Below are 22675 nucleotides of genomic sequence, written 5' to 3'. Positions count from 1 at the left end.
CATCTTTGTCCTGAACTCTGGTGACAATGGAGCCCTGCACTGGCTGTATTTTGAACTGCATATCACAGTGCCTTGAGAGCTGGCTAGATTCTTTCCCTGCAGCTCAGCAGGGGTGGAGGGAAGGTACCCAGTAACAAGCCATCAGGTTTATTACAGTGTGAAGGAGAGCAGTAAACTGAAGCTGTATTGAAACAAGGGCTATTGAATCATGGTTGATTAGTTATTAAGAATTATTTTATCAGACATGTTCCAAAAAATAAGGTTGCATGACTACTCTAGACATTTCAGAGATATTTCTTTGTGAATGGCAAAATCATCTGTGATGGAGTGTACAAAGATAACAAGGGGTTAAGGGATTATTTGAGGCTCGGCCAGCCCCGCCACACCTGCAGCAAATGCTCCATCTGCTGGAGGATTTAAAAGACAGGGAATTAGCTCATTTGGGTGGCAGAGCTGGAGGTGAACAGACCTGCACAGAGCAGAGGGAAGCCTAAAGGCTCTGATACAGCTGCCCAAAGGGGCCTTCCCTAAGGGAAGGGAGGACCCACCCCAGAGACACCAGAGAGAGAAGTATACTGTGGACCTTGGACACTGGTAATCTCCCCTTACTTATTCCTACCAGGGGAAAGCCTTGTACTAAGCTGACCCCGGGGGGAAATGAGATGAGAGGAAGAGGCCCAGGGATGACAGCCTTAAGCAGCCTTGGTTGCCAGACTACTGGTAGCCCAAAGGGCCCTGGGTCGGAGCCTGGTGGAGTGAGAGGGCCCAGGCTCCCCTCCCCATAACCCCCTCGGCAGTCAGGGGCTGTGGCCGTGACCACTAGGCCACGCTCCCCAACCAGATCCCAAGTGAGGACCATTACATCATCCTAGGCACCTTCGCCACCCACGCAGTTTTTCATAACTCCAGTTACAAAACTTTTTTGAGGGGGGGCTTTGGGGGATTTATTTTATTTTGTTTTTTAATTGTGCAACTTCCTACACACTTCTCATCTAAGTGACTGTATCATATGTAAATGACTAACAAACTTTTTCAATTTATTATCTGTCATCATAACTTGAGATACCAGATGATGGTTCACAGACTAATTCTAACTTGCATCTGCCTGCAACAGCTCTCCACTGCCGCCACCCAGGATTATCAGAGCATACTGGACACCAGCCATGCCCTTTCCTCAACACTGTCCCAGCCTGCCCAATCCGCCAGGGATGGGTATGGGGCAGAGCCCTAGACTGCCAAGAGAATTCCAGTTGGCCACTTAGCCTTATCACTGGCGAAGAATGTGGCCCTGTAACTATTTCTGATTGACCTTAAAGTGCTGTATCTTGCATCGCTAGTCCACTAAAAGCAATGAAACAAAAAGGTTAAAAACAAAGTGTCATGGGTTCACCCCAAGAATTTAATGGATGCTGTCAACACAATCTGTATAAAATGCATTTCCTCACAGTATACCACTAACAGAAGAATACTAGAAGAATGCTGCACTGTATGAAGTGCTGTTAACCCAAGGTCCCTTCCACCCACCATTGCTGGGTTTTCAGTAGCAGTTAGATCCCATGAAAAAGAGGATCTTTTTGAAAAGATCCTTTTGAAAAAGAGGACATCCTGGTATCTTAGCCAATATTTTGTCTCACACATTGAAAAAATAGATTGTAATGTTCCAAGCAGACCATAAAATGGATGCTGCATTTGCCTGCCTTATTGCTGCTCTGCCAGTTTCTAACTCATTGCTCAAGTGTAAGAAGGAAGCTATAGAAAAGCAAATATATTTTATACTAATTAAAGTTACCATATATGTTTGTGGTGTCCTTTGCTTAAACAGCATTTTCCAATTGATAGTGGTCATCACTGGCAACTTGATCTTTACTATGCTATTTGTGGTGCCACTACTAAAATATTTACAGTAATCTATTATTCCACAGTCTAAATTCATTCAAAGTACAGGAATGCCAGAGATACTAAAATAATTATCTGCAAATGGTAATCTTCACATTTTCAGTGGTGTCAGCTGCACTTGGAGATGAGCATCATCATAAAGAAACCTGCACAGTGAAAAATTCAATAAGTTTGACAGCTCTTAAAACGAGTGGGCGGGGGGGAAGGGCCTGTCTTTGTTGCTTTTGTTTTTCTGCACAGTACAAGGTCTCAAGGAAACCTCCAGTGGTTTTCAACATCTGGATCAGTGTATATAAGAGAACCTTCTATTGCACAGACAGGAATTTGAATCCAGCACTGTCCTGGGTTTTCACTGCTTCAAGCAAAGCAGTCTGTGATTAGAAACAGCCTTCAGGTCCAAAATGGCTTTGAGGCCTTTACAGACTCCATGTAATTGTATTGGAAGATGGATTAAATTGCCAACATGACAGATTATGGTTACTGAGATGCTGTTACTGACACAGCTGGCTTCTTTTTCAGTAATACAGTATGAGGACAAAAGCATTGGAAACAAATGGATATGGCACACACAAGCAATGAGCAACGTTTTACTCCAGAGAAAGTAAACATGTATTTCTTTGTCTCTTTAAGATGATGTAATGCTGGCTTCAGTTAGAAGGGAAGAGAAAAATCCAGACAACAAAAAGGATTACTGAGCAACTATTACAGGAGATTAAGACTGCAATATTCACAATTACAGGAGAGAATAAGACTGAGAGGAGGATAAGCTGTTGACTACTTTTACATTATCTCCTAAATTTGATTCCACGAAAATACAATGATCAATACAGGGCCATCCTCTAAATGATGAAGTGTTGCATAATAAAGCACCAGCTAAAGAAATATGAAGCAAAATGTTATGATTTAATATTTACTCTATTCAAAATTGGCAGCAAAATTTTTGCTTATTTCAGCTTTAAAATGTGAAACCAAGGCTACTGACCAGCAAATGCTACAGGAGAAGATGAAAATTATTAAATATGTGGAGTTTATTGAAAATGTTTGCCTGCCTCCCCTGAACTATATGGGACTATGCATAATGTTTGTTTGTTCTCTCTCCCTCTGGAATGTTTTGTCCAATTAGAATTGTTTGGAATATCACCCAAAATCAAAAAGCAAGGATACTTCCATGGATGTGAAACTGTGTTTGTGATGGCTAACAGCACCAAACGTACTACATATATATGTATATACATACTATACACGACCATACTAATCACATAATGGGGTTCCAAGGATCTAGAGAACTATAACCTGGCTCATCAGAGCTCCGGGCAACCGTTGCTTCCACACCACTGCCCAGCAGTGATGCCATCAATGACTGTAAACCTTGGGAGATTAAGTACCACAGGAAGCACCGCTCACAAAAGACCCAATTGGCAGTACTCCCCGCGATCTCTGATTGGTCCAGGCATATTACTTAAGCATGGAGGAAGTTCAAGGAACCTGTTTGTGCGACTCAGCAATACCCAACCTGCTGCTACAACAGACCCTGCTCTCATTCCCTACATCAAACCCCAGCTCCGTTCTTTGGCTCTGACCGTTGGCTTGACTCCTAGTCCCTCACTCCAGCTATGATCTCCAACCAGACTCCTGATTCCTGACTCTGGTTCCAACCTTCAACTTGTTTCCTGGTTTCTGATTTTGGCTCTGACCCCTTTCCGCCAACTCCTGCTTCAATAAGTAGGCCCTACTCCTGCTGCAATCACTAGGTCTGATTCCTGGTCCTACCCGCTAGCCAGACCACTCACATCTCGGTCATGACAGAGCTCAACAGTAGCACTTATACAATGTGCCATGCTGGGGCTTGTGTAAAGGCCTACTGTCCCAGGGTAGCATGAACGGAATTGTACAGCTTGTCCCTTCTCTGGCACATACAAAATTCCTTGTGGTGACTTCTACCCCCGGGCTCTCTCAGATGGAACATTCCTTGCACAAAGGACACATCTACCCAGCAAATAAAGGTGTGATTGTACAGCAGGTTGGCATACCCATGCTAACTTTAATCTAGCTAGTGCAGGTAACAATAGAAGTGAAGACATAGCAGCATGGTCTTCAGAGCAGGCTAGCAACCTGTGTATGTACTCTGGGTCCCCGATAGGCTTCTACTTGGGCAGCTAGCCTGCACTGATGCCCATGTCACCACATCTTCATTGCTGTTATCCATGCTAGCTAGATTAAAGCTAGATGTATGCCTACCCGCGCTACAATCATCCCTTCACTTGCTGTGTAGACATACCCTAAGAGGAGCGCAAGGCCTGAGTCTTTGGCTGCAGATACATGAGGGGATGCTTCTTACATCTCCACTTCCTTTGTGTGCCTACACAGTAGCCAAGAACCATCTGGGACTACTATGTGCAAAATACATAGAATATGTTAACTGCTCAACATGAAGTCGTAAGGAGGGAGAAAGATATCTGCAGTGCACTAAATTTCATTAAGCCAAGAACAATTTGGCTTGTAATATAACAAGAATTCTTTCAAAATCATTTAACTAAATGGTGTCGGTCACCATATATTTTTCACTATCTAGATTTAGGGTTTTTAGCTGCAATAAGTACCATTATTGAAGTTGGGGGGTAAGGGAAGGAGTTGTTGGTGGGTTTTTTTGTTTGTTTGTTTTGTTTTTGGAAGGACTTTATCCAAACAAACAAAAAAACAGTCTTTGAAGGATGGTCAGAGGAGTTGATGAACCATAGCCAGCAATGATTTGCCAAAAAGCCAAGTTGAGATCTTCCTTCTAGGCCCCGGTTATCTTTATCATTTTCATAGCTGAACTTGTTTTGCAGATTGATTTTCATTTTGTATTTTTTGCCAGAGACAGAAGTGCCTTGTCACCTCAATTTGGATGAAATGTTCAGAAGATTAATGCTTTAACAGTCAATGAAATGGAATAAAGCAAAAAATCCTTATGTGCCTTATTTAAGGCCATCTTCCAACTACAAACCTTATGTCTATTCAAAATGGGTATAAATTGTAAGTTTCTTTAGGAATTTTTATTCCTTGGTTTGCAATTTCTGGTCCTGGCATGGTTAGTTTAAAAAAAAAAAAATCAGAGACCTACAACAACTTCTACTTTATAAAAGGTACATTAAGCAAGCCAGCAGCTACACGTTCTGCTCCTTTCACCACTGTGCTTCCCGGGAAAGCCCTGCGGTTCCACGGATACCGATTTATATCCATGGATATCCGCATCCACGGATATAAATTTGTATCCGCGCAGGGCTCTAGGGATTTGAAGGAAGATAATGAGGTAGCTTTAAGGAGGTTTATGGAGAGCTTCTCCCAAGCATGAGTGACAACATGGAGAAAGCACAAAAGTGCTTGTTTGAAAATTTAACAAATGGGTGATGGAGGCTGGCATCATGGACTGATGAGAGGCAGGAGCTGAACTCTTGACAGTGACTGAGATGGTAGGTGGGAAGGATAGGTCATGAAGGATCTTGAAAATGAAGACAAGTAGCTTATGTTTGATGCAATAGAGAAAGGGGAGAAAATGGAGGCATGCAGAGAAAGAGGTGAGATGGTGACAGAGATGGGATAGGAAAACGAACTTTGCAGCAATATTCTGAAAGGATACAAGGGAGGCAAGACTGCTTTTTTCAAGGCCAAACAAAAAGAATGTTGTAGTAATTGAGCCTGGATGAGAACATCAGACCCCTTCCCACCTGACTCAACGTAGCTGAATTATTCACTCAGTAGTTCTCTTAAAATTCACCTCAGGAGTGTTAACTATTACTCCATAAAAAACAATACATCAAATTAAATTTATCTCTATTGCAGTAATAGCTAACATATGAGAGATTATTAAAATGTAAACCCACTAAATTCACAACAACATTTTCAAAGCAGAAAAACTGCAGCTGAAAACAAAAGTGATACTTAAGTGGTACAGCATTTTCCCTACAAAACTGTATTTATTTTATTACATTTTAATGAAAGGAGAATATTGAGCCATTAAACCCTCTTCCAACTGTGTTTTGGCCAGAACAAAGGCAGCTGTTTGTATATCTATAAACATGTAAATATCCAAAATATGTTTAACTGTCAACCACTTGGAGAAAATGCAGTAACTTAAAAGGAAGAAGAGACTGCAAAATACATCTCTCTACCAAGAAAAGCACTTTTCAACCTACGGATTTTGTCTAAAAAAATACAGTATGAACTTTAGGTTTTATATATTTGGACAGGAAAGGGGGGGACAGGATGACAGAAATTATCGGAAGGGTTCCTAAATTTGAAGCTTTTTTTCATGCACTCCCATATAAAAAAAATTCCCACTACTACTGTGCTATTTATTAAAATTAGTTTTAATAATTTTTTACTACAGTTGAGTTGGCACATCTCTTAAATATTTCAGCTTTGGTTCAGAGGATTGACATTGATAACTCCAAGGGAATCAGAGACATTCACCTCTAGGTTGCAGGTTCAAACACAAACCAGGTCATTACTGACCAAAAGGTGTTAATATCAGACACTACTTGGTGCTCTGCAATATGCAAAATGAGTTTGGAGGTCTCCGTGCAGTTCCCAGTACACAGGCATGCATATCACAAAAGCCACCACAACAGTCTGTAATCTGCCTTGCATGACAGTCCGGGCAGAGAAGGCAAGGCTGGAGCGTGCATGGAGCTTAGGTTATCCTCATTCCCAATGTTAGGACAAAAGCATGTTTATAGGACACATTACACTGATGCTACCCGTGCTCTACCGCACTTGTTCTCTACCTACACAGAGTTTAGTCTCCAGTGCTATTAATTGGCACCTGCCTGAGCCCTAAATTCACACACAAATTTAAGAATATTTTAACTGTAGTAAGAGACATTGAATATCTCATTTTGAAATGTATCATCTTTGTCCTGGAACTTCCAACCATTACCAGTTTTCCCAGATAACACCACATGGAGTGGGAAGAAAAAGAATTAGTTTTTACTTCTACCAATACTATGGAAATATTTTTGCTCAATTTACTATGGAAAACAGCTAAGCGCTCTAACTTTAAAATATTTAAGGCTTCAATCCTTAGTTGGGAGACATGACTTAATAAATGAGGGCTATGGCTTTCTCAACCATGGGATGCTGTTCCACAAAGGTGACCTGCTGGGAAGAGATGAGGTCCATCTGACCAAAAAGGGAAAGAGCAACCTTGCACACCAACTGACCAGCCTAGTGAGGAGGGCATTAAACTAGGTTCAAAGGGGAAGGTGACAAAAGCCCACAGGTAATTATAAAAAGGCAACCTTAACCAAGAACTAGATGTTGTGGAGGACATGGAAAATTACAGTAGGGTCATAGGAGCAACAAGAGGGAAATCAGTGGGGGAATCTGCTCAACATCTTAGATGTCTATACACAAATGCAAGGAGTTTAGAAACAAATAGTTTAGGTGTCTTCCTAATGTCCTTTGTAGATAAAAGGCCAAACCCTTCAGACATCCAGAGAATACACCCTTCTCTCTTTCTCTGAGGCATGAGGTATAGGAAAAACAGGGTGGTTTAGTGAGAGATGATAGAATGAAACGGTGGTCCCACTGAGGTGCACATTCAACACTGATGGAAAGGATCTGAGAATTTAATCCTCTTCAGAAATCTAGTTGTGACAGGATGAGTGAATATTTTACAATTATCCACTGGAGGATGAAAGTTGCTGATCACTGCTGAACACACTTGCAGTAAGTAGATACTCTAAGATAGGAGTGATCCTCTAGCCACATGTTCTGTGGCCCATCTATCTATAAAGTTGGCCTTTCTAATAGCTGTAACATCAGCCAGAAGAGTCAGGGAGTTAGGGTCACTCATGATAGACCCGCTATGTACTACCTTCTGTAAAGAATAGGTCTTATTATGCCCCTATCCCAGATTCATCCGTAAAGTAGTTTAAGTTTCATGAGAGTCAGGTCATCCACTTATCAGTATTTTTTCCTAAACCTCATGCCTCAAAGGACCAAGCTATATTGGTGCCGAGACTTGTTCTGAGGTCCCCAAGGAGGTGAGAGGCCAAGCAGTTTAAACTCTCTGGGTAAAGAAAAAATAGGGATAATATCATGGTAAAGATCTACTACAAAGCACCAATTCAGGAAGTGGAGATGGATGAGGCATTTCTAGAACAAATAACAGCAATATCCAAAAAACAAGACCTAGTAGCAATAGCAGACTTCAACTACCCAGACATCTGCTGGAAAAGTAATGCAGCAAAACACAAAATTTCCAATAAGTTCTTGGAATATATCGGGGACAACTTTTTGTTTCAGAAAGTGGAGGAAGTAATCAGGGGAACAGCCATTTTAGATTTGATTCTGACCAACGGAGAGGAATTAGTAGCGAATCTAAAGGTGGAAGACAATTTGGATGAAAGTGATCATGAAATGATGGTTTTATGATTCGAAGGAAAGGAAGGAGTGAGAGCTGCAGAATAAGGACAATGAACCTCACAAAAGCAGACTTTAACAAACTCACAGAACTGATAGATAAGATCCCATGGGAAGAAAATCTAAGGGATAAAGGAGTTCAGCAGAGCTGGCGGCTTCTCAAGGAAACAATATTAAAAGCACAACTGCAAAGTATCCTGAAACAAAGGAAAGACAGGAAGAATAGTAAAAAGTCAATATGGCTCTTTTGGGAGCTCTTTAATGACCTGAAAATCAAAAAGAAAATCCACAAAAAGTCAAAACATAGATGAATTGATAAGGAGGAGTACAAAGAATAGCAACAAGCATGTAAGAACAAAATCAGAAAGGTTAAGGCACAAAATGAGTTACACCTAGCAAGGGACATAAAGAGAAAAAGAAGAGGTTCTTTAAATACATTAGGAGTGAGAAAAAGACAAAGGAAAGTGTAGATTCTCTACTTAGCAGGGAACTAATAACATCAAGATGGTGAAGGTATTTAATACCTACTTTGGATCAGTTTTCACTAAAAAGGGTAATGGCAACCAGATACTCAACACAATATAAACAATAAAGAGGAAGCAACACAAGCCAAAATAGGGAAAGAACAGGTTAAAGAATATTTAACGAAGTTAGATATACTCAAATTGGCAGGGCCTGATGAAATTCATCCTAGGGTATGTAAGAAACTAGCTGAAGCAATCTCAGAACTATTAGCAATTATCTTCGAGAACTCATGGAGGATGGGTGAGGACCCAGAGCAATGGAGAAGGGCAAACCTAGTATTATCTTTAAAAAGAAGACCTGGGAAACTATAGACCACTCAGTGTAACTTCAATACATGGAAAGATACTAGAACAAATTATTAAACAATCAATTTGTAAGCAGCTAGTGGATAATAGTATGGAACAAATCATGCCATATGAAACTACATTTCCTACAGTCTCATAACCAACTACAGAAATGTGGTCTTGATTAATTTCCTATAAGGTAGGTCCATAACTGGTTGAACAACTGTACTCAAAGAGTAGTTATCAATGATTTGTTGTCAAATTAGGAGGACATATTTAATGGGGTCAGTCCTGGGTCCAGGTACTATTCAATATTTTCATTAATGACTTGGAGTCTGGTGGCACCTTAAAGACTAACAGATTTATTTGGGCATAAGCTTTCGTGGGTAAAAACCTCACTTCTTCGGATTCATAGAGTGAATCAAATAAATAAATCTGCTAGTCTTTAAGGTGCCACCAGACTCCTTGTTGTTTTTGTAGATACAGACTAACACGGCTACCCCCTGATACTTGACATTAATGACTTGATGCTTATAAACTTTGCAGATGACACAAAGCTGGGAGGGGTTTGGAGGACAGGATTAGAATTCAAAAGAACCCAGACAAATTGGAGAATTGGTCTCAATTCAACAAAATGAAATTCAATAAAGATAAGTACAAAGTACTTAACTTTGCAAGGAAAACCATCAAATGCACAACTACAAAATGGGGACTAGCTGGGTAGGTGGTAATACTGCTGAAAAGGATGTAGGGGTTATACTGGGTTACAATTCTGGGTGTCACACTTTAGGAAAGATGTGGACCAATTGGAAAGAGTCCAGAGGAGAGCAACAAAAATGATAAAACATGACCTATGAGGAAAAGTTTAAAAACTGGGCATGTTTAATCTTGAGAAAAGAGGACTGAGATGGGACCTGATAACAACCCTGAACATATTTGAAGACTGTTATAAAAATGAGGGTGATCAATTGTTCCCACGTCTACTGAAAGTAGGACAAGAAGTAATAGGCTAAATCTGTAGCAAAGGAGATTCAGCTTAGATACTAGAAAAAACTTTCTAACTATACAGGTAATTAAGCTATGGAATAGGCTTCTAAGGGAGGTTGTGGAATCATCATCATTGGTGGTTTTTAAGAACAGGCTGCACAAACACTTGTCAGGGATAGTCTAGGTCTACTTAGTCCTGCTTCAGCACAGAAGACTGGACTAGATGAATTCTTGAGGTACCTTCCAGCCCCACATTTCTATGATTCTATGATAAAGTCTCAAGGGGACAAAGGAAACAGGAAATCATCATTACATGGCCGCTGATACATACAATGCAATTGTTCAGTATGACAATTGTAACAGTACTGGTTTAATCACAACTAATCGTGTATAAAAGCTCTAATTCACATATAAAAAGAAAAAAGGCAAGAGAACCACAAGTCTGCATACACCTAGCATTCTTCACAGAAGTCTACAAAAACAATAATCCATTCAGAAAATCTTTTGGGAAATAAGGTCATCTTGCAATAATGCAAAACTGTTATAAACAAACTAAGATGTCCATGACTTTGTATAATTGGCCTAACGATGTTATTTGCATAAATATTTGTACTTTATCAAAACAGGAGACCATGTGGATTTCAGTATGTACTATAATGAGACTACTTCACTTCCCATTCCAAAAGATAAATGAAAGTGACAAATTCTTTTCTCAGAGCACTAATATTAATACACTGTGAAAGGAGAACACTGATTCATTCCTAAAAATATTACCACACATAAAAGAAGAAAACCATTCCCCCAAAAAATCAAATTTAATGGTTCCTCGTTGGAAGAAGCTTTGAATATATATTATATACAAGGATATTGAGATATTTGAGTAGTTTTGTGGTTGTACATAGCTCGTACAAATGGCATACATGACCAGTGCTGCATACCGAGAACTCCCATGAGGCAGTTTAGATTAATAGGACAATAGGCCTAAATACAGTGCAAAGTGGCCAACTACATCAGCTTTAAAGACACTGGACGACCACTAAACACCAAAAGGAAGCGTCAGTGCTTTAAGAGCCTGCATAGTAGCTTCTATGTCACTACCCCCATTGCTAGCATAGGTAGAGTGGCCAGGCTAAAAAGAACTAGCCAGCACTTCTTTACACACTGGCAGAGGTCACCAGCTGCCATACTGACCCCTTGGGGACACTGGCATAGCTTAAAATAGCCTTCAGTGTTCAGTTAGCTTTATGTTATACCAAGGAACAGACCAACACACACCAGCCCAGGCTCATGGGAGCACAAAGGCCACCTTTACATGCCTGCTCCCAAGCTGCATTATGCACTGCTCAGCTGCAGATGACAGTCGGGCCATGGTGTCTTATGATTTGTGAATGAAAGCATATATGCTACTTTTCTGTGATAAACACAAACATTCAGGCACTAATGCCCATTTGCACACAAGGGTGATAGCCTTTACATGCACAAAACTCATCACCTGCACTTGCAGAAATGTGAATCTACCAACAGGGTCCACAAGGTTGGTATTCAAACAGTATGCGCAAAATGGTGCATGCACAAATAGAGGCCAGATTGAGGGGGGCATTTTTTGAAATTTTGCTGTTTACTGGAAAAGTCAAAGGATTTCCTTATCATCCAACTGTTGAGTATGAAAATAAAAGTTGCCTATTAGGTTTATTACACACACACACACACACACACACACACACACACACACACACACACTTCACAGTTAGGGCTTGTCTACAGAGTCAGGCAAGTTATACCAATATAAACTAAAGTTGAATTTAAACTGCTGTAGTTACACTAGTATAATTCCTGATGTGGACACTGTATTCTGGTATAAGACAGCCTTTTTTGGTTTAGTTTATGTTATGTGGGAAGAGATTTAAGTTAAACTGAAAAAGCACCACTCTTATAATGGGAATAAGAGTGTCCCAATGGAGGTTAATACTGGTATAACCATATCTGTTTAAATATGCTAGTAAAACTTTCCTGCCTAGACAATCCCTTAACTGTACAATTTTCCTGGTTAGGGGGCTAGCTGCACCGCTGTCCCCGTTTCATCTTTCTCAGTGCACCCTCCTCAGGTCTTGGATCTCCTGATCTGGGGGGAATTCTGCAATTCTACCACTCTTAGACCAGGCCCCGTATACACTCCCCTGCGTGTACCAATGACTCATCAGTATTCAGGCCCATCTCAATTTGGGTAGTTACTTGATCCCCCCTTTGGGAACCTGTGGCCAGTGAGAAGAACCAACAACCTTTTTAAAAGAATGTTTTTATTTAGCAGTTGCAACAAGACAGAGAGAAATTATTTCAAAACAAGCACTAATCTGTACACATGGCTCTCTTATCTAAGGTACGTCCATCTCGTAATAGCGACCCATAGGCTACTGGCTATAGCAATGTATTTTAACAATCATTAAGTGAAAGCTGGTACTTGACTGTCAGAAAGGGCCTCCTTGTTCTTGCCCTAGGTTCTACCACCCAGATAGATCCCTACATCATCCCAATACATAACTCAGAAATCCTACGCTAGTGATAGATCCAGATGCAGTCTCAATGAAGAGTATCCCCATATTTGTCAAATATGTTGATGCTTCATTTCAGCTGCAAAGATGCAATTAGAAATTTAGGGGCTGTTCCATATGGTTATTTCTGCAGGGTTATATTTCACTTCTAAGAAGACTAAGTCCCTACTGTATGCACCAGCTGGAACATTAGCTAAAATATAAACCAGAATATTTTCTGACTCACTGTGCAAGTAAAAGTATGATCATATTTTGTGATATACTTTGCCAATCAAACATTCTCATCTGGAGTTTACAAAGAAATTAAGAATCTGAAAATCTCCTGTACACATAATCTAATCTTCCATCAGAAAAATTAGGGTGCATACACATAGATTTTAATTGAAAGATTTTAATTGAAAGGTCCTAATATTGCATAAACATTTAGAGAATTTTAAAATCACATTAAGAGCACTAATATACCCCCCAAAAAATCTCAGAACAAAACAACAGATTAAGACAGGTTGCATCACTGCAAGGTTCTGAGATTGCACTAGTGAAAACAATTAAATTAAACAATGACTAGATTTTGTAATGCATATGATTGCACATGCTGCCCTTGCTTCTCCTCCTATTAAAATTAAACCTAATTTTTGTTATTAATTAATTACTATTATCCTTGAAGATAATAATTAGAAGAGATTATGACAATATTATTGGCAAACCGGATAGATCATAGGCAAGTGGTGCATTTGGAAAAACATTTGCAGACTAAGCAAAAATATTTTAAAAATTATTATAAGAGATTTCCCATAGGATATACACCCGATCAGGCTTCAGTTTCAGCACTCTGGCTACCATAGCTTAATAATCACATCAATACAAATTCTGCAGGTATCCCAGCTACCCCTGAGATCCGTCTCCCACACTCTCCACATTAATCTCACAAAATCAATCATCTTAATGTGTTTTGCAACCCTGTTTTTCCCTCGGTTCTAACAATGTTTTTCTGCACATTGCTGTATGCTTATCAGATGCTAGAAAAGATCCTAACCAAAATGTAATCAAGGAAGGACACTATTTGCTGCATTTGATAACAGTGTCAACATACTGTAAAATATTTCAGACCTTTTATCACTTTGGAATTAAAATAGTAGCTTACAATTATTGTGGCAGTGCCATTATTGGACAAAGGTATCTAATCATTTCCTTATAAATGAGTAACAATTTGCATGAAGCTAAAGTTTAACATGCAGCACAGGTCCCCAGTTGCCAATATGTTTAGTCACTTTCATTTACATAGATTTGGATTTGACCTTGTTCTAAATTTAGAGGGGGGGTGGATGATAAACTCCTGATATTTTAACACATTTTTTTCAGGTCTAGAATGAAAAAAGGGAAGCTGTTAATTGATTTAATCATTCTGATTTGAAGGATTATTGACATCTAGCGAGTCCTCTATTCTGATCACCGAGTCTCCACTGTTGGGTTAGATTCACCAAGAGTCAAATTTTAGGTAAGAAATCACCCATTTTGAGCCTATTATGCACCAAAACAAAACAATGGATTCTAAATATTATTCTTGAATTGTACTGAACAGTCCACAAATAAGCCTCAATCTCTATCAGCCCTATACCTTCCAAGGGGCTTCGTCCAGGAGCATCTTTTGCTGCCATATGAGAAATTAGAGACTGATATCCAGCCTACAGGGTTAACAGTGCTAAAGAGTCCTTAGCTTCACTACAAAAAAGGCAATTTTTCACAAGCAAATTTCAACTTTAATTTTTACAGAATGTAGATACAAATTATTTACAACTCCAAGAATTAAAAAATCATGTGTCATGCACCAAAAAATTCTGGTATGATAGATTTCAATGGTGGTTTTCATTGTGACAAATATACTTTTTTTTCCTGCCAAAATCAATATTTTTTTAACATAAAATATTGTTATTTCTTTGACTTGGTCTCAAAAACCCATTTCTATTGATGTATGACAGTATTTGAGTTTAACCATGAGGTAAACTCATCAAGGTCAGCCCTATACTTCTGCCTGGGGTTCACCTCACCCAGTTTATCTTGCAGCAAAACTAAAGCATCTTATCTTTACTGTGTTTTTACCTCAGGATAGCTCATATACACCAGTTACCCTGAGGTGAAAAATGCCTTTTTTTTTTTTTTTTGGTTAGCAGTGAAGGCACATTCACCCTTTGGGAGGAAATACCCATAGTTAGTGCTCAGCACCATGTTTATTGCCAGGCTCTAGATGAAACCAGAGAGCAACATGGTCATTGTGACTCAGAACTACTGAATTTGGGTCAAGAATTAAATACGGATTCCAGAGACCCTTACCTCCCCAAAAATAAAAGCTGTCTGCTGACTACCGAGCACAGGCCTCAACAAGCCGGTTTAATAAAACAAACACAAACAATTGAAAGGAATAGGGGATGATAAATAAGGAAGTAATCATAAGAACATGTGTTTATACAGGCCTAATAAGGTAAACATCAGAAGTCCCTTGTGAACATCTACTGACAGTTTCCTGCAGGTATCATGGTAGAAGCGGATCTTGAGGAAGGATTTGAAGCACAAGGTAGTGATTTTACACTGACGCTGTGGAAAGGCATTCCAGATGAAATTTTCAAAAGCATTTAAGGGAGCTTGGCACCCAGCTCCTATTGACTTTCAATGGGAGGTGAGTGCCTAACTCCCCTAGGTACTTTTCAAAATCCCCCCCTCCAAACATAAGGGGCAGCATGCAAGAAAGCGCAAAGATCTGGGTGGAAGAAACTGACAAGCAGGTGATGGCACCTGGCACAGCTGCTGGAAATGAAGGGACAGGGAACAATATGATATGACAAAGAGTGGATAAGTAGGGAGGGGCTACGGTGTGAAGGGCCTTATAGGTAATTAAGAAAGTAAGGACCAGGAGCTTGTATATGAGGAAGTGGGCAAGGAAAAGCCAGTAGAGGAAATGTGCTGATAATCAAAGTCCATGGAACCTATTATTTGAGTAATTATGGTGCTGCCTGGAGTTCCTCCCCCTGTGCTCCATTATTCAAGAATGGACTAGCAACAATCAATAATTAATTTCTTCAGGAAAACAAGAGCCTCTCTAGCATACACCCTGTCTGAAGTCAGGGGAACCTCATACTAAATTCCTGGGACCCCTTCGTGCCACAAAAAAATTTTTTAATTCTCAAGTTAAATATGATCACAATTGCCACTGCTCCTAAATTCAATGTATTTGACAGTCACTTGCAACTAACTCACCTTTAATTCTGACATATGCCTGAATAACATGTATCTGCATGTTCCTATAAGAATATTCAAGAAGGATGTTGAAAAACTGGAAGGGATTCAGATTCAGAGCTGGTCTGGAAAACATGCCTTATAGACTTATGAAACTAAGTCTATTTAGTTCATCCAAGAGAAGGTTAAAAGGTGACTTGTTCAGTCTATACGTAGCTACATGGGGAAGAGATTTCTGATAATAGACAGCTCTTTAATCCAGCAGAAACAAGCATAGCAAGATCCAGTGGCTGGAAGCTGAAGCTAGACAAATTCAAACTAGAAATAAGGCATAAATTACATGAGGGTAACGATCTATTGGAACAACTCACCTACACTTATTGTGGATTCTCCATCTCTTGACCTCAAAGTCAAGACTGGATTTATTTCTACAAGATATGGTTAAGCTAAACCATGAATTATGGGACTGATGCAGGAATTACTGTATCTCAAAGCAGAGTCCTATTCTGAAGAGTGTCTGTAAAAATGGCATTGTGGGGGTCCCATGTTAATTTTTCTCTTGCTAGTTTTCCATATTAAATTTACTCCATTTGCAAGTAAAAATGTGTCTTTTGAAAGTACCAGTGCTGCAAACATGCCCAGACTGTACCACGCATCATCCACGACCACAATAAAGATTCTACAGCTGGAATTTAATTAGCACTTTTTTTGTTGATGTACACTCCCGAAAATAATCCAGCTCACTCTCCCCCTGCAGGGCTAACACGCAGTAAAAAGTTATTTTGGTCAGTAAAGTAACCACAGATAACCTAATATACACAAAAGAACAGTTGAGTAAGACACACTATTTTACACAGTCACTTTTCTGAATATAACAGCATTTTAGGTAACAGACTGATTCAACCACCCACTTGGCTTGCATAATTACTCATGACCTCACACAGCAACATATGGGTACAGATCAAAAACAATGGCTCACAGAGCCCTACTCCCATTACATTAATAGAGGATTTGTGGAAAGTATGCTTCAGGAATTCTACTGTAGTTTGATATTAATAACATCATAAATAACAATCTCTTAGGAAATAATAGATCTGATAAGGGATCAAAAAAATGGAACTAAGAACATTAAATAGGTTGGAACTTAGATGGGATGAGTGGAAGAGGGAAGGGAAAAAATATCTTCCATTAGAGAATGATCATTTTCTCTTTTTAAAAGAAGATCACAATGATTGTAACTCCTTCAGTATTATCATAAAAGGACTGGCTAAAATACAAGTCTTTCAAAGTACTAGGCAGAATTCATTATGCCACTGTTAAAACACAAATCATTGTAAAATACAAGAATCATCCAGACAGTGTCTGAAAATGAAGAACTCAGCAGAGAAAATACAAACTGATAAACAAACTATGAATCCTCTTAAGTATCATCATGGGAAACTTTAATGATAAAGTGGACAGAAACAAGTTTAATAAAAAGGCTAGAATTAGAGTTAACAAAAAAAGAGTGGCTGGTAGAATTTGACCATAAATCAGAGCAAGGTGTAGTTTAGTGCCTAATCCCCCCTCAGCAAACTCCCTATCATCCCTTTAAATTTTACAATAAAGTAAAAAAAAAATATGAAGAAGTGGAACTATAAGATGTGCACCATGCTCCCCTGCACATCCAAAACACCAAGCAATAAGCTCTGTACTCTTGAGTTTTAACTCAAGTTCTGATACCCACTCTCCTATGGTCTTGGGCAAGTCTCTACACCTCTCTGTTTGCTACCCCTCCTGTAGAGTGGGGAGAACAACATTTCCTACCTACCTTACTAGGGTCTTGTAAAGATTAAAGGCAAGATTTTCAGAAACGGGCCTAAAGTTATTGTCCTGAATCCATTTTCAGGCATGTACATTAGTGGCTTGATTGACACGAATGCTGGGCACCCAGCAGTTCACATTTAGGTCAATGTCTGCAGTACTTCTGGGGCACTCACTATATTGTTCCTGATTACCTATGATATGAATGTGGTGAGTAAAAGAAATTGTAAAAGCAGAAAGCCTGCCTGGTGAGTTGGCCCTTCAAAGCTCTAGGAGAAGAACCTACTCAAAGTCAAATGGCAACAAGATGTTTTACTGATTAAATACCAACTTCAGGGGCTCGGTTTGAACTTTGCCAAGTTCTGTCCAGTGAAGATACGTATGGCATAGGAAGAGCATAATTGTAACTTTCAGAGGGTCTTTGAGAGGATCCTTGATCCTCTCACACCAGGTTTACTTCTGTGTATTTCCATTTAAATAAATGGAGATACTAATGTGGTTAAATTCAGAGTGAGGGGGAAATCAAGTCCAGAATCTCCTAAAGAAATAGACAAGAGGGGGTGGTAGAAAGTCTGCATAACTGTAGATCAACTCTTAAAGACAAGAAGGAGAAGTCTTGGTGTACATCCTTTAAATATATTTAGGCAATAGTCTCATGATACTCAGATACCATGGTAATGAAAACCAACATAAGAACCTGGATAGATAAACAGAACTTTTTGACATCACACCTCCGTGTGACAACTCAAGCTTGGGACACTCCAAAGCCTAATGTAAATTAAAGCATGCATGAATGGTAAGAGGTGGACCGCACTCAGCTCTCAACCATACGTAAGAGCGAATGAGTGATACTGCCATCTAGTGAATGACCCATAGAGAATAACAGATTACTATTGCTAATGGTAAAAGTGGTAGAAGCCTGTGATTTTTCAAGATAAAGGACCAGGGTTCTAGAACCAATTGTATGTGTGTGATTTCTCTTATAATAATGACTACAGCAGATAGATACATTATAAGCGACTGACAGATCACAGTCCTTTGTCTGACACACTGGAGATCAATAATTTTAGATTTTAATGGATTAGGAGAGGAGATGTCAATGTAACAGATTTTGCTGATAATGCTGAACTACAGTAAAACCTCACAGTTACAAACACCTCAGGAATGGAGGTTGTTCGTAACTCTGAAATGTTCATAACTCTGAACAAAACGTTATGGTGGTTCTCTCAAAAGTTTACAGCTGCACACTGACTTAATACAGCTTTGAAACTTTAGTATGCAGAAGAAAAATGCAACTTTTAAACATCTTAATTTTAATGAAACAAGCACTCAAACAGTTTCTTTACCATGTCAAATCTTTTTTAAAACTTTATTTTTTTAGTAGTTGACGTTTAACACAGTACTGTATTGTATTTGCGCTTTTTTTTTTGGTCTCTGCTGCTGCCTGATTGTGTACGTCCGATTCCAAATGAGGCGTGTGGTTGACCAGTTAGTTCGTAACTCTGGTATTTGTAACTCTGAGGTTCTACTGTACCTGACTGGAGGAAACAGCCTTACAGAAGATATCAGAAATGACACAAACATGACTGAAGGTACTCTAGAGCAGTAGTTCTCAAAGCCGGTCCGCCGCTTGTTCAGGGAAAGCCCCTGGCCGAGGGATGTGCTGGCTGCCCTTCCCGCAGCCCCCATTGGCCTGGAGTGGTGAACCACGGCCAGTGGGAGCCGAGATCGGCCGAACCTGTGGACACGGCAGGTAAACTAACCGGCCTGGACCGCCAGGGGCTTTCCCTGAACAAGCGGCGGACCAGCTTTGAGAACCACTGCTCTAACGGGACAAGCAGACAAGGAAAATTAGAAAGAGCTGTGGGTAACAACAGATGTTCTCTGTCAAGAATTTACACAAAGAGACTGAGACAGCAACATGTAAGTGCCAGAATAAACAGACTGCTTAACAAGTACATAGGTAGACACACAAAAACACGTTCTCTATCAAAAAGACAATAGGAAGAATTCTTTTATTTCCCACTCATTCTCTTCTTGTTGTTGCTTTGCTTTCTTTTTTTAAACGACAAACATGCCCTCCTTTCTCAAGATCCTTTGACATCAAGGTTTAAAGGCCTGAATTTAACCTCCTTTTAAAAATAACCTATTTGTTTGAATCCAGATAATTATGTTCTTACTTTGATTCATAAAAAAAAAATTCACTAATCTTAAAAATTATAAACCAATTTAACTCAGCCCAGCACCTGTGAGCAATCTTGCGGTTAGAAGGCATTGTGTATATGCAACAAATTAAAAACCCCTCATAACAAGGAAACAAAATGTCAAGTGTCAGGGCTCCAAGAGGTTTACTTATTTTTTATCTTAAAAAGTGAGGGGGGAAATATGTAGTCCTGAAGCATGCTGACAGTCTAAAAAATATCCAAATTAAACAAAGATCAAGATTGTGCTGGATGTAGCAGTGCACATTGTTACAGCATAGCCGGTAAATACTTCTGCCTTCAGACACATATGTTAAAGTGAATTTTATGACACAAAGCAATGCATGCTTTTATTCCAAGAACTAAATTTTCCACAACTAGTTAAATGAGGATGACAAAGAAGAAACAAGTCCTCACTTTCTTTAAAATTCTCCTTCCATTTTTTTTCCACTCTTCTTCCCCTTTCGGTTTCTTCTCTTGCTTCCTTTGCCATCCTTTGCCTTATTAAATTGTGTCTCTTTTGTTTTCCATGCTTCTTAAACTACTTCCCTCTGTTCTTGGTTTCTTTTAATCTTTGCTTTCTCTTATATTTATTCCCATCTCCATATTGCTTAGTCTTTCTCTAGTGCTTTTAGCTTTGATTTCCTTTTTTATATTCCCTTCCTTATCTATTTTTCTGCATCTTTGTCCCCTTGCTTATTCTCATTTTCTTGCCAGTTCTAAAGCTCTTCATCAGATTCCAGCAGAAAACAGAGCTCCAGCACAGTGAAAATGGATCACAAGTGACAAAATTATTTGAATCCTCTGCTGCTTTGAGAATGGAGCTTGTCATTTCAGAAGTAATGCTCCAATTGGTTTCTTGGTCGTCCCTCAGGTATTTGATAGGGATGTTACGTTGCTACGGCAACACTCTAATTGTCCTGGGATGCTGGGTAAACAAGATATTTTCCTGGTCTATATGAAGGTCACACTAACACTGTGACAATTAAATACAGGTTAACAAAGCAGAAAGCAAGCTGACCAAAAAAGCATCAGGCAGGCCAGAGCTCAATAATATTTTCATCACCATTAAGAACCCATCTACACTACAAATACAACAAAGTTAAGGGATCTGGTTACAGCACTCTGAGCGGATAACACTGAGGAGGGAACCATAACATTGCTTCTAAAACCTGCTGAATCCACTCCCAAAGCTTTAGAATGATTTGGGAATTTGGTTAACATCCTGTTTACATTGCCATGAACCAGGGAAACAAACCACAAGGAGTGCAGGGAAGCATCCGAGAAGAAAGATGTGACGTATGCTGCTGGCCTCTCTCCCCAGCCCAAGGGGGACTAATGCCACAACCAGACACTTTTCAGGCCTTTCCTTCATGACACAGTTTTATTCTTTAAATGTAAAAAACTTAGGCAAAATATCAGATCAAAGCAGCTCCTCCATCCACCATGGGCTACAGCTCCCAAAGGCTTTTCCTCTTGCCTTTCTCAGTGCTTAAAGGAAGACACATCCTTCCCTTCAATCTCCCTCTTCCAGGACCTAGTGCACGAGCCCCATCTTCCTCCTGCAGCTCCCACTACTGAGCTCCCTCAGACCTTTATAGGGATCACCCTTCCCAGGTGGATCTGATAAGCAAACAGGGCTGGCTTGTATCAACCAGACAAACCTCCCTTAGATTTCAGAACCGGACAAAATCTTTAAAGTAAGTATGGAGAGTCTTTTAAACTCATTAGGTTGTTGCTCCCACCCGTTTTATCATTTTCACTTAAAAAAACAATTTCTTGTGTGTGCACTGCATGTCCCCTTCCGGGCCTGATCCACAGAGGATGTGGATGTGCCACAGCTCTCACTTCAAGAGTCTGGCTCTTTAGCTCAAGCTATACAACCTCATGAGTTTAGTTCTGGAGTTCCCTGATTCAGACCGAAGATGTCAGGCATCGTACAGACATAAAACTTAGAGGTTCAACCCACCACTCTTTCAGAGTAAAAATGGAACTGCAGTCAGACACAAGTAACAAGCATGTGCACATCTATGCAAAAACTGGGTGTACATTCGTGAGCATGTATTTTCTGTTCGCTGACCAGGACCACTGCACGCAGAATTCCCTAATCATGAATGGCCACCGGATCCACATACCCACAGATCCACCAGCCCTACCAAAAATAAATAAATAAAAAGGCTCAAAAGCACACCTTCATATGACAGTTTCATTATTCTCATTTCAAAGCATTTAAAGACATTGGGTGGGTGGGTGCTTCTAGAGAATTAGTAAACATGTAGATCTAACTGTGATCTGTGATTTTGATACTTTGAGGAGATTAAACATCCCATCATCCTGACATGTGGCAAATACTAAAAAAGGGGGAAAGGTCTTTTCCTCACATGCTTCACAGTTTTGAAGAGTGTAGACTCTTCCTTTTATTCTTTCTTTATTGATGTTAACATGTAAGGACAGAAAGGAAAATGTCATTATCTATGCACTCTACTACAAATCTTGTAAGCAATTTTTCCCTTAAAATTAATAAGTGTGGGCGCACGTGTCAATTTACACATTTTAAGTCGTAAGAAAACCATCAACCTGATAAATAAAGCAACATGCACCCACATAAAAAAGCCCACAATGTTGTGGAATTACGTTTTTATCTTATCTTAGCTTCTCCCCAAACTTACATATACCATAGCAGCCTTCTGTACAGCACTCTCCATTTGCTATTATTATTTTACTGGGACAGAGAGTTATATTACCTCCCTAGATCTTAAGAATGAGCAAAAATACTTTTTCATAGCCATCCAATCTG

The sequence above is a fragment of the Emys orbicularis genome, chromosome 11, assembly GCF_028017835.1.
Source record: "Emys orbicularis isolate rEmyOrb1 chromosome 11, rEmyOrb1.hap1, whole genome shotgun sequence".
In the NCBI taxonomy this organism is placed as follows: Eukaryota; Metazoa; Chordata; order Testudines; family Emydidae; genus Emys; species Emys orbicularis.
This window is presented reverse-complemented; position numbering follows the sequence as displayed.